The following is a 12,567-nucleotide window of genomic DNA, read 5'->3' on the forward strand; positions in this document are numbered from 1 at the left end:
ATGCTGTTGGAATACGGGGCCTCCAAGGATGCTTGTGCCCTGGGGCTACGTCAGGCCATGATCTGTCCTCAGTAGAGTGACTGAACTAAATTTTAAAGAGGAAATACTGCACAAACAAGTCCAACAAAGTGCTGGGAATTTGTAAACATGAAACAATATGTTTTAAGTAAAAAACATATAGTTTTACACATAGTTTTATATATATTATATATTTTTATATACATATTCACATATTTTTAAAACCTGATGGGGCTAATCTTTCTGGTTTGCATGGTTGCTGAAATTAAAATGCTGTTTTTGCTTAATCTTTTCACATGAAAATCTATGACACAACCAGACAGGCCCTGAGCAAACTGGCGTGGAATGACCCTCCAATCAGAGTTATGAGACCATAAGGCCTTTTCACTTAGACCAGCCGTACTCAGAACGCACGGCTCATTAGCTTAATTAATGCAGACTTAAATGTCATCTGATATATTTGGAAAATATTATGGTATTGAGTTTTGCGAATATTGCTCAGTGCAATGGTGTATGTGTGTGTGTGTGTGTGTGTGTGTGTGTGTGTGTGTGTGATTTTGGAAGTTCAACAGCAGTGATGTGTGTAACGAGAGTGAGAGAGAGTGAGAGAGATGGCACAGGAAGCTCGCCCATCCCACAGAGAAGACTTGCTACTGAGAGAAGCAGAGAGGAAAGCTTCTTCCTCTGACCTTTCCCTTAATCCCTCCCTCCATCTTTCCAGCACCCTGTCTTCCTCCCTCCATCCTGCCCGCCTCTCCCCTGTCTCCATAGCTGATCTGCTGTGTCACGCCGTTTGAAGTCGGACATCAGAGGCCATGAAAGCCCTTCTCATCCCGCATTGTTCATTTATTCATCCATTCCTGTTTCATTATGTATTTACTCATGCATCTGTCAGCGCGGTGTCCAAACAGCGAGCTGTGAAAACAATCGCATGCACAAACACACGTACACACTCTTACTCCAGCGGCCACGTTCATTTTCTCACTCGTCCTCGGTTCCTAATCGTTCGGTGCAACATTTGCAGGAGCCAAGGTTATATTCTTATCTGCCCTGGCACCCCCTCTTAAGACTCAGCCTTCTTACTCCCTCCCTCACTCTTTAGCTATGTAGCCTCCACTCAGCAGTGTTTAAACCTTGTCTGTTTATTTATTAATTAGGGTCTATAAGGGGGAGGGAGAACGATGCAGAATAAGGCAAGGTGCACTGGCCATTTTAAGAGAAACCCCTACCTTATAGAGCCATTGATGTGATTACTGAGGTATAGCTAGACCATAGGGGCCACGTTCAAAGGTCATTTTTGTATTCATTAAAAAAAAAACTCTTGTCATTAAGCCACACTGGAATCAGAATGTGTTCTGATGTAGCCAGGTATCGGCCAAAAGAGGATCTGGGGGTCTTGGGCTAGGCATGTCTATGTCAGAGAGCTGTGCAATTCAACCACAATGATCTATGAGTGCAGCTTATTGAGACAGCACAATAGCACAATAGCATCTGCCAGGGGGCTCGTTGTTTCTATTTTCCATCTGTATTTGGACTGGAGCAGATGGGCGTGGCCTGAATTGATATTTATCATTACATATGTTGTGTGTATTCAGGTCAGTCGGTGGAGAAATATGGTTTCATTTTGGAGCTCAATAAGGCAGTGTTTAGGTCAGGTAAGTGGCACAATGGCTCATGACCCTCATGGCTGGATGCTTTTTTCTCCTAGATTTCCTGGGTTTTGGGATCTGGAAACCATGTATGTCCAGAAGCTAGTCAGCTCTGCTTGTATACTAACTGAGGCCATGAGTTCTACATCAGGCAGAATAAAACAAAGCTGTCTTTTGGACAGATTTAAGTCCCAGATGCACACAAATAAGTAGAGATTAGGGTGAAGTCTGAGGCCCATGTCTGGAGTGAGTTTAAAAAGTAAGTCAGTTGTAACTTACTGATTTAAAGGTCTGAGAAATATTTTAAAAATAAGCAATGTTGTCTGAGAGGCCTATATTTTTCAATTCGCAAATTAGGCATCCCCTAACCCTTGATCAATAGTCAATAATCAAGGTACTCATGTCATAATACTATGATAATACTATGCTCCTATGGGCTTTTTTTGTAATATCATGTTGGCATTAGGCTAATAATGGTGCTAAAACTAAAAATGACATGGGCAGGGGGTTCACCGAGTTAGGTTTCTCTCCAACACCTAATGCTAAGTGGCTAAGCTGGGAGGGCTAATCACCAAGATACGTGAAGTGCACACAGCATCTTTCTGAACTGTAGCTAACACAACATCATTGGCTAGCACACTGAGCTTGAAGGAAAACACTAACTGCCAATTCTGTTACACCGAGGGCCACCCTACACCCAGAGAGAACACACAGAGGGTCAGCCTACCCCTCCCAGTCGCTGTAGCATCTCCGAAACTCTCAAACTCCCAATGTTCTTAAGGCCCTTCCGAAAGTTTTTGAGCAGATCTTGGCTTGGGTGGGGTGGATGGTGAACCTGGATGGTGAACCCAACTACGCATGAGGTCCAGGATGTAATGGATGTAACCCTCACCTTCTTACCTCTCCTCTGCCTCCCAGCTCCACCCAGCAAATGTAGCATGTAAAGGTAAACAACTGCACATTAGGTCAGATCTAACTTAGCGGAGGAGTAGAAGACAGACATGATCACAGCAAAGTCCAGCAGCTCGATATAACCGAGAGACTTGGGGGCATACTAACTGCTAACTGGTGATGTGTTCCTTTCCTTTCTGTTCCAGGGTGACATATTCCTTTAAGGCCACCCACCAAGTTTTTGCACCTGTTCTTTAAACACCTTAAATTCCTTGACTTCTGTTTCTTTCTATTTTGTTTTGTGTTGTATGCTTCTCTCTCTCTCTCTCTCTCTCTCTCTCTCTCTCTCTCTCTCTCTCTCTCTCTTTTGCATGCGGCTTTTCCATTAGAGGTGCTTCATAAATATTTACATGAAATAAATATTTGTTTTTCAGTGTTTTCATTGAGAGGACACCCACGTCGACCATAAGCTTTGCTTCGAAAAAGCTTCAAAAAAGAATCACCCCTCCCATCGCTCTGAATACTTTCCTGTTGTTTTCTCTTTATGACCTGTGCCGTGATGTAGTCTAAGGAGTTGTCTGTGGGTGGAAAGACTTGCCAGTGTAGATGAAGCCAGTCCTTGGTTTCCATGGACAGCTGAAGTCCATGTTGTCATTCAAGTGCTGAAAATCAAAACCTAAGCCTTTTGCCATGACCTGGAAAAAGCGCCAAGGCAGCCAGTGGTGTGTAGTGGTGCCATTCGGCACCCCACGCTCTGTGAACTCCGCCAGCTAGTAGACGAATGCTGGCGTGGCCCTTCATGATTGCTCTGTTATTTACTTCTGTTCATGACCCTCCATCCCTCCCTCGCTATGCAGCTTCCACAGCCCCATGCTCTTTTCAGTTTTTCAAGAATACAGCTTGAGGAGGTAGTATGAACAGATTAAATGGGAGATATAAGCCGGAAAGGAGGAGAATGGAGGGAAAGAAATCAAAGGAGCTTATTAATAACAATTAGTCAATCGTCTCTTAGTCAATGATTTAGTCTACATAGTTTTATCAGTTACCCCAGATGCAGTCCGTAATGGCCAGTGGAACTTCTTTTTATTTCAATGCACTGGTGACTCAGACTCAAAAGGGCTGACCACCATTCAGTTACGTGGAGTTGACTTCTTTTACACACTCAGGTAAAGCACACCATGAACCCTCGACCACATCAATATGTCTGCCTGAGTCAAATAAAGATCTGGGTGTATTTTGAGAGATGTGTTTTGGCGTGTATTTAATGAGTTGAAATTGAGAGTCAAGAGTCTAATGCTGCCTTCAGGTCATCTAAGAAATCTTTTATTTTCAAGGGGAGCTGACATGAAAGCTACCATCAAGTTGACGCCCCCAACTCAGTAAATTGTCGTGCTTATGAGTCCCAAACTTCCAAACTGTTCCAAAATGTTTGTGGACACCCCTTCTAATGAGTGCATTCAGCATATATGAAGTTGTACCCATCGCTGGCACAAATGTGCAAATGCACGTACTGCTACTAGTATACAGTATTGCTACTAGAATATAGTACTCTCTGGAGCAGATGAACTTATTGGTACCTATTAGCACCATGTCTAATGCCAGGCGTGGGCTAGAGGGGTGTAAAGACCCACCAGCATTGAGCTGTGGAGCAGTGGAGCTGTGTTCTCTGGAATGGCAGTTGGTTCAATCCATCCAATACTTTTGGGATGAGGTGGGGTGGTGATCATCCAACATCTTGACCTTACTAAGACTTTTGTCGGTAGTAGATGGTTTTCCCTGGACAGTAGAGACAATTACTCTAACAAAAGCAGGATAAACTTTATATATATATATATCTCCTTGATTTTGGAAGATACAATAAAAAAGCTGAAGTCCCAATACTTTTGTCCAGATACTGTATGAATAAAGGATGCTGGATTGAGCAATTTAGATATGTACAGTGTTCACACACTATACAACATATACAACTTTAATGCACTTGATCATTTAGATCATACCTTTTTTATATATGTAAAGCTCACTGTCTTATCATTCATTTAACCTTTTTCTTGACTTGGTCATAGTGGAGCACTTTGCTACGTAAGTGGATTTCTTTTCTGGAGTAACACTTCTACTTGAGTGGAAATTTTCAGTACTCTTTCCATCATTCGTCTGACCACATCCTCGGGTTACTCACCAGCCTCATTCATTATTTGTGGACTTGTGCATAATGGATGAACAGGTACAATACACGCTGCTCCAGGAGCCCCCACCCGCCCTGTCTCCCAACTCTTTGGCCCAAAGAGAGACACAGCACACCTCCGCTACACAATGTCCGCAACACACAGGAGAGATGACCAGGGGGGATTTATTCAGAAAGGAAAGGCTGTTTAAAGGAACACTTCGCCCTTCTGCCACCGGAATCAGCCCACATTGCTGGCCTCAGATTAGCTGTTCCTAATGTTGCAGGCAATGATGAATGAAAGCTCCTCTTGGCTTGATTGATTTTGGGTGTTCTACCCCTTTAAGCACATTTTTGCCTTCTAAATTTCCCACAAAACCACCAACTTTATCATTGATTACTTTGGTGGGATTAACATATTAGGCAACAGGTGAACAGTCAGGAAAAATGGGCAGGCGTAAGGATCTGAGCCACTTTGACGAAGAGCCAAATCGTGAAGCCTAGACGACAGGTCTGGGTTAGCTCATCTCCAACATGGCAGGTCCTGTGTGGTGTTCCTGGTATGTAGTGGTCTGTCCCTACCAACAGTGCTCTAAGAAAGGTCAACAAGTGAATCAGTGACGGGGTTATGGACACCTAAGGTGCACCTGTTGCTGTTCTTAATCTTAGTCTTTATTGTTATGGCTGATCAGCGTACATACTGTATGTCACACACTGATGTTTAGCAACTGTTTTGGATGTGTCTGAAGGCATCTGTCCCTTCTTTTTTTGGTGGATAACAATAGGCCAACAAGACATTAGGCCACTGTGAAATAGTACCATCCATCCCATTCATTTCTGACATAAGCCCATTTTACAGACATGCTTGGTAACCCGGAACATTTCCAGACGTTCTGACTTTCAGACGCTGTTCTAAACATTACCTGGACTTTATCATGCCCTAGTACAAGGTCCGGGTAAAGTCCGAGTGAGCCCATGTGTGAATAGAGTAATTTTCCGGAGAATTCACAGTGGGCTTGCTGATAACATTTCTTATTACTCATACGACTACCAAAAACCAAGATCCTATCCTATTTCCCCTGCAAAATCCCCTGCTGCACGCTACATGTGTGAAAGGGCAACTCCGGATAATGTCTGGCCCTGATTCACCAGACATTTTCCAGAGTTCACATGTGAAAATGGCTACAGAGAGCTTGAGCTTAGATGTGGAGTTCCTAAAATGGGCAGGACACCGGCTACAGAAGTCTATGCTGATGCTACTTAAGCACTTGATAAAGTGAGTTAAGGAGGGAAGAAGATTAGATAATGTTATCAAGTCATAAAATCATCAGGATTTAAGGAAGACCAACAAAATACTGCTGGACACTTTTAGTTTTTTTTTGTTTTTTGGCATTTTTTAGTCCGTATCTGTGATTATGTCAGTGAACTACATTTGAGCTGTTCTGGTTTACTACCTTTTACATTGTGTGGAAATTTCATTCTGAACAGTCCAACAGAAATGGTCCAAGATGGCCTTGAAATAATTAATTAAATTCAGGTGTTCCTTTGGGTGTTTTCACACTAGAGCTTTTTTACAGGCTCAGGTCTGATTGTTCCACAAGTTTGGTCGGTTTGTTCAAATGTGAAAGCTGTTTTCGAGCCTGGGAGTAGTCCAGAACACCAATCCCTGGTCAATCTGAAATCAGCGGTCTGGGGTTTGCTTCAAGCGAACTCTGGTTCGGTCTGCGATGCATCTGAGCGCTATCCTCTCCTGGCACTGTGCGTAGGGTTGCGTTCTTCTACGAGAATGGCTCCTTGTTTTCAGGTGTTCCTGCATGCTGAAATGACTTGACTACAGAAAAGCACTGCTCTTCGATAGCCTGACCTTCTAGAAAAAGTGACATTCAAAATTGTGCAGTCAGTTCCTCTGGAACTCTTCTGTGTGAAGGCAAACCAGTGATAATGAGCCCCTCCCCACACTCAGGAGTCCAGAATCAGTCCTGGGTGTGGGCTAGTGTCTTCAAGACAAGTGTGAAAACGCCCTTATAACACCAGCAATGAAGTCACGCTTGACTACTGAGTGGTTTAACATACTCTCTGGAGAACACTGATCACTTCACCTCAGCTTATCTTTCTTTTAGTGGGTTAAGTGGGATATATTCAGTGTCTAAGATGGAAATAGACATGGATAAAGGTTTACTGTTACAATCCAGATGGAGCACAGAGCAGAGGGCCTTTTTAAAGTGGTTATCCTTTTAAAAAATGGCCTGAGCGAGAAGGATATTATACTTACGGATGGTAATTGTCATTCGTCCAGTCACACTTACTAAATATGGTCATATGTTTCTTTATGAGAGACACTGCAGTCAAAACGTTCAGATGATGATTTGCAGCTCCTGCTGCTTCCCCAATCTTCCATCATCGTTTCTGCCCTTATTTAGCAAAGACCATTTTCACAGCCAGGGCTCTGGGGAGTGTAGTTTTTGCCACCTCTCCACAACATTTGACAGCTCTGAGGTCCTTGTTTGACAGCAGGAGGCAAACTACCGTTAGATTCCAGCTAAACTGCGTCACAGGGCCAGGCGTTTAACGGACCAGACCCTGGAACTGGCATTTCTGCACAGTCCAGCTTGAAACATTTACACTTGCTGTTGCTATGGCAAGACTGCAACACTTTTTTTTTTCTTCTGCAGTCTGGGACAGTGATGGAAGAGGGGTGTCGTTTGGTGAAGCGGAGGCTAAGTTAGCTTGTCAGTGTAATACATGTAGACCGGACCTCCAGGATGGATGTTCTGGCTTATACATTAACCTTTCGTTCCAAGACATATAAGCAGCTAATTCCTCATGCCTGGAGTGATTTAGGTAATGCACATCAGACCCTCTGTATCTGCATAAATCTGTAGAAGTTCATACACACTCTTAACATTAAAGGGCTCTTTGAAGCTATGCAATACAAGAAGCACTTTTGGCTCCATAAAAAACATAGTTTTGTTGATGTGTGCAAAAGAACCTTTGGGGCACCCACACTTTTTTGCACTTGGGGCCCAAAAGACACACTCTTAGCAAAAGGGTTAAATATAGTACTATAAAGAATTATTTATTAAAGAGTACATGATCAATCAATAAGTCTATGTGTGAAAAAAAATAGATTTGATTATTTACCCTAAAATAACAGCTTCAAAATCATATTGATGAGCATAATCACACTATTAACTGTGCTATGTAACTTCTCTCAACATGTCCAAAAATGCACAGCAGTGTGTCGTCCTTGAGGGGAGCACAAATTCCACTTCCCAACTCTAGGGGTGGCCCAAGTAATACCAGTTCTCGCATAATGCTTCTTTAAAAGAAAAATCTATGGGTCGAGGTTCATCGACACCAGTTGCCGGAGCCTGAGAGGGCATAATTGGCTGTGCTCTCTTTGGGTGAGAAAATGGCTCACTCTCCCCTCATCACTCATTAACCATTGTGATGCTGGCTGGCACAGGCATCTGTTGGCTGATGTATCAGAGCTAGGGATCTGGTGCTTTTGTCTGAGCACATTGACTGCCTGGTGATGCTGCATTGGTGGCAGGTCATAAAAAGGCGGTGGCTAACTACAAATTTGCTTGTCGTCACCCTCCTAGTGTCGGGAGCATGGCAAGTGAAAGGGGCTAAGTTGATTGCTTCTTCAGTACAGTTGCTTCCATTATAGTAAAGGCCAATTTGAAAAGTGCTTGAAATGTTTCAATAACAATAAGAAGTCGTATAAAATAGTTTTTTTTTATTTATTTTATTTTATTTATTTTCTCACTGGGAGATGACGACTGGGCAATTCATACAAAATAAATCGAAAAATGTCATTTTGTCCATTTGTCAATTGTTGTGATTTTTTTACCTCAATACTTTCCTTACTGTGTGTGTTCATGTACTGTTCCCTTAATAATATACTCACACATGTTTATGCATGGCTCCAGCCCCATCCAATCTGCAACATGGAGGAGAACTCAAACACCAAGCCAACTGAGCAATTAAACAGCTTATCATTAATTGCAATCGAGGTAAAACAGTTGTCCAATTATTAATGAAATTGATTTGAGGTCATATCACCCAGCACTACACTAACTTGTACAGCCTAGTTCTAAGCCCATTAAAGGCTTCCCCTACAACCATGCACCCAAGTCAGTGCAGATAATGCAGTGAAATGGGCCTGTTTAGTATGTGCAGGTGTACTAGTACATATTGCTCCACATGTTACAATTAGGTAGGCTATTCATTGCATGATCCTTTGGTCCATATGCACATACCAGGTCCGTCTGGCATTAGGCTGAATCTGTCCTTTTTCTGCTTCTTTCCTCCCAGCCTCATCCCTCCATCATACAGAAAGGCACTGTGTTGGTATGAGGTGGAAGAAAAAAGAGAGCAGGTCTGTTTGAAAGCTGGTTTGATGAATGGATATCAGTGGAAAAAGCGATGACTGCTCAGAAAGATCATAACTCCATCACCCAGGTTAAACTGAAAATCATTTCCTTAACACCAAAATGTGTTTGACCTGGTTTAGCTCCTGGCAGCTGCTCCGCAGAAAGGGTGTGTAACCCACTGTCAACTTTTCCCTCCACCTCCCGAAACAAAGAGCTGCCTGTGTTTAGACTTTTACACTTGCTGCAGATTTGCTTGCTAGTGCAGCATGGGGAGGCTTTCAGGCAGATGCTATGCTTTTAAAGAGTTACGTCTTGACCAGTGGATGACCCCGGCAGCAGGAGCTATGATGTAACTTGTAATGGGCAGGTATGATGCAGAGATTGCAGAGTGGCTCAGAACGGTCTTCTCAAATTTCATCCTACTGGCGATTACACCAATACATGCGTGTGTAGGAACCTAAAGGTACCACAGGGGTTCTTTGAGTGAAGCCGTAGAGAGACCACTGGGACTGGGTGGGCCATGGGGATATGGGCTCTGAGTGGGTTTGTACATATGTTTTTACTGGGGCTTCCTAAAAGGGCTCCATCATTATACCTTACCTTAATATTGCATGGGTCCCATCTAGGTCCCATATGCAGTGTACAACACAGTCCCTGGTGGGCCAACTGGGAATTAGGAATAGAGTCCTGTGTTGTAAATATTGTAATAAAAACAATCCTCAATCGAATCAAATCACCTAATTATTGCCTAAAGTATGTTTTTTAAGGTATTATCAAGAAGAAGTAGATCAAAATGGTGGAAGTGGAAATCCAGAGTCTGGTGTGTTAGGGTGATTCAGTGAGGGCCTGTGAATGTTGTTGTTGTTGTTGTTGTTGTCTTTTTTGTTTGTTTGTGTTTTTTTTAGTACACTAGTTGTCTCTGTCTTTGTTACACTGGCTAGAGGTAGGAAAATGTGGCTCTTTAACATGGTTGTGGTTGGACTTCAGCACACCATCATTTCTCAGTTCACTTTCCACTCTCTCTCCTCCTCCTCTTTTTATGGGTTGTTAACCACACTCTTTCACTGAGTCCTGCACTCATGCAGATGTAGCTGTAGGCACTGTAGGTTTGCCGAACCCAGACATAACACATTATGGGCAGCGAGGCGTATTGAGGGGAAGACACACAAACAAAAGGCCAGGAAGGTCATAGTGCAGCACATTCAGGTACATACATCTCTCTGTGTGTGTGTGTGTTTGCTTATGTACAATTTCAAACATATCCTAACTTTGTGGTAAAACCACAAAAAGAGTGAAAGGCAGGATCAATGAAATGCTTCTGACTGTACAAGTTTATACCACTATGTAGTAAGAATATTGTCCTATGCGATTTACTAAATCACAAATAGGTTTGATGAATTCAAGTGGGGTTGTGATGTTAATACTTGTTTGGTGCCTGAAAATATACGTTATTGGAGTGTTGTTTATAATATTTAAATATTTTATAATGCACAAATATGAGGATTGTACCTTTCAAAGCTGTTCTCAGTTCTGATACTGAAAAACCATCAGAGGTGGCACATATGTAATTTTCTGGCAGTTAAATTACTTCCATTGCTTCAAGCTGTTAAAAATATATAATATTCATACAATATATGCAATATATGCAATATATATATATATATATATATATATATATATATATATATATATAGTATAACCTAGATAGTAGCATACATACAATGTATTTAACATACAATGTATGTTAAAGGTTTTGGCTCCCTAGGTTTTGCAATGCTTCAGATTTAGCTTATCAAACCTGAGGCATGTCACCCACAGTAATTAGGAAGTGTCGGCTGCATCAAACTTTTACATTCTCAGGACTCTTTAAACCTTGTGTGAACAGTCAGTAACCACACAAACCTCTAAGCAGCTGCCTAAAGACAGCTTACAGACAGTAAGCGATGCCTAGTCAAGCAGAAGCTATAAGAACATAGCTAAACATTTTCGGGTTGTTGATACACTCAAGAGTTTGCTTATGTATATTTAGTTAGGGAACATAATGATTCTATTGCAGGTGTGGAGAGACTTTTGCGAACGTTTGTGAATGTAGAGACCATTAAGCTACACTGTTGGGCAACAAGAAACTGTGGGGTGTGTGAGCAGAACTATTTTCAGAGCCCTCTTTAGGTCACTTATGTATATTTATTTAGGGAACATAATGATTCTATTGCAGGTGTGGAGAGACTTTTGCGAAAGTTTGTGAATGTAGTGACCATTAAGCTACACTGTTGGGCAACAAGAAACTGTGGGGTGTGTGAGCAGAACTATTTTCAGAGCCCTCTTTAGGTCACTTATGTATATTTATTTAGGGAACATAATGATTCTATTGCAGGTGTAGAGAGACTTTTGTGAAAGTTTGTGAATGTAGTGACCATTAAGCTACACTGTTGGGCAACAAGAAACTGTGGGGTGTGTGAGCAGAACTATTTTCAGAGCCCTCTTTAGGTCACTTATGTATATTTATTTAGGGAACATAATGATTCTATTGCAGGTGTGGAGAGACTTTTGCGAAAGTTTGTGAATGTAGAGACCATTAAGCTACACTATTGAGCCACAAGGAACTGCAGAGGAGTGTGAGCGTAACTATTGTCAAAGCCCTCTTTGAGGAAAGCCAGTATTTGCAGTTGCCATCCACCACCTAGTTTATCTAATCGTGGAACTTAAACAATCCACACAGGGCCTGCGTTCAGAGACAAGTCATCAATTCAACCTGTGTTCTTCTAACCAAGACATTCTGCTACTTTTAAGCTCGACTTTCACTCACTCAGATGGGGCCTTGCTGTATAACCCCTTTTTTCCTCTTCCTTGCCGGGCCCTGTCAGCCAGTGTCACTTTTGCAAGCCATGCGAAAACAGAAAGCAGGTGAGAAAGGGCACCTAATGGCCATTAAACCCACATCACAGCCACGTGCCCCGCTGCTCTGGCAAATTTACATAGTAAATCTCAGTTCATGGTGAGGGAAACCTGGTGAAGTGGTATAATAGATGATTAATTACACGGGGCAGTGTGTGTGGAGAGAGGCGCAGTAGCGTGGCAGTGTGTGTGTGCGCGTAGGGGAGGGGGGTTGCTTTATTAGGCCAAGCGTTATGCCTAAACGAACAGCTAAACACAGTGAAATGATCTGTAATTACATCAGTTACAGCCCATTTAAAAATGTCACCTTTGCCAACCTGTAAGTGGTGCTCGCTTTATACGTACACACAGACACAACAACATACACACTCATACACTCTCATTCACACCCATACTACAAAAGACTGGAGTGAAATCCCAGCTGAACGTAGACGCTTTTATGAAGAATAGCAGTGAATTGTAGACATAGGTTGGTAGAGAGAGAGAGAGGAGTAGTTACATTCACTCTGATCACCTGCAAGTACATAAGTACATAAGTACAAATAAAAGAAGTGCTTTTTTCAATGATACTTTT

Source organism: Salminus brasiliensis, chromosome 2 (assembly GCF_030463535.1).
Source record: "Salminus brasiliensis chromosome 2, fSalBra1.hap2, whole genome shotgun sequence".
Classification (NCBI taxonomy): Eukaryota; Metazoa; Chordata; class Actinopteri; order Characiformes; family Bryconidae; genus Salminus; species Salminus brasiliensis.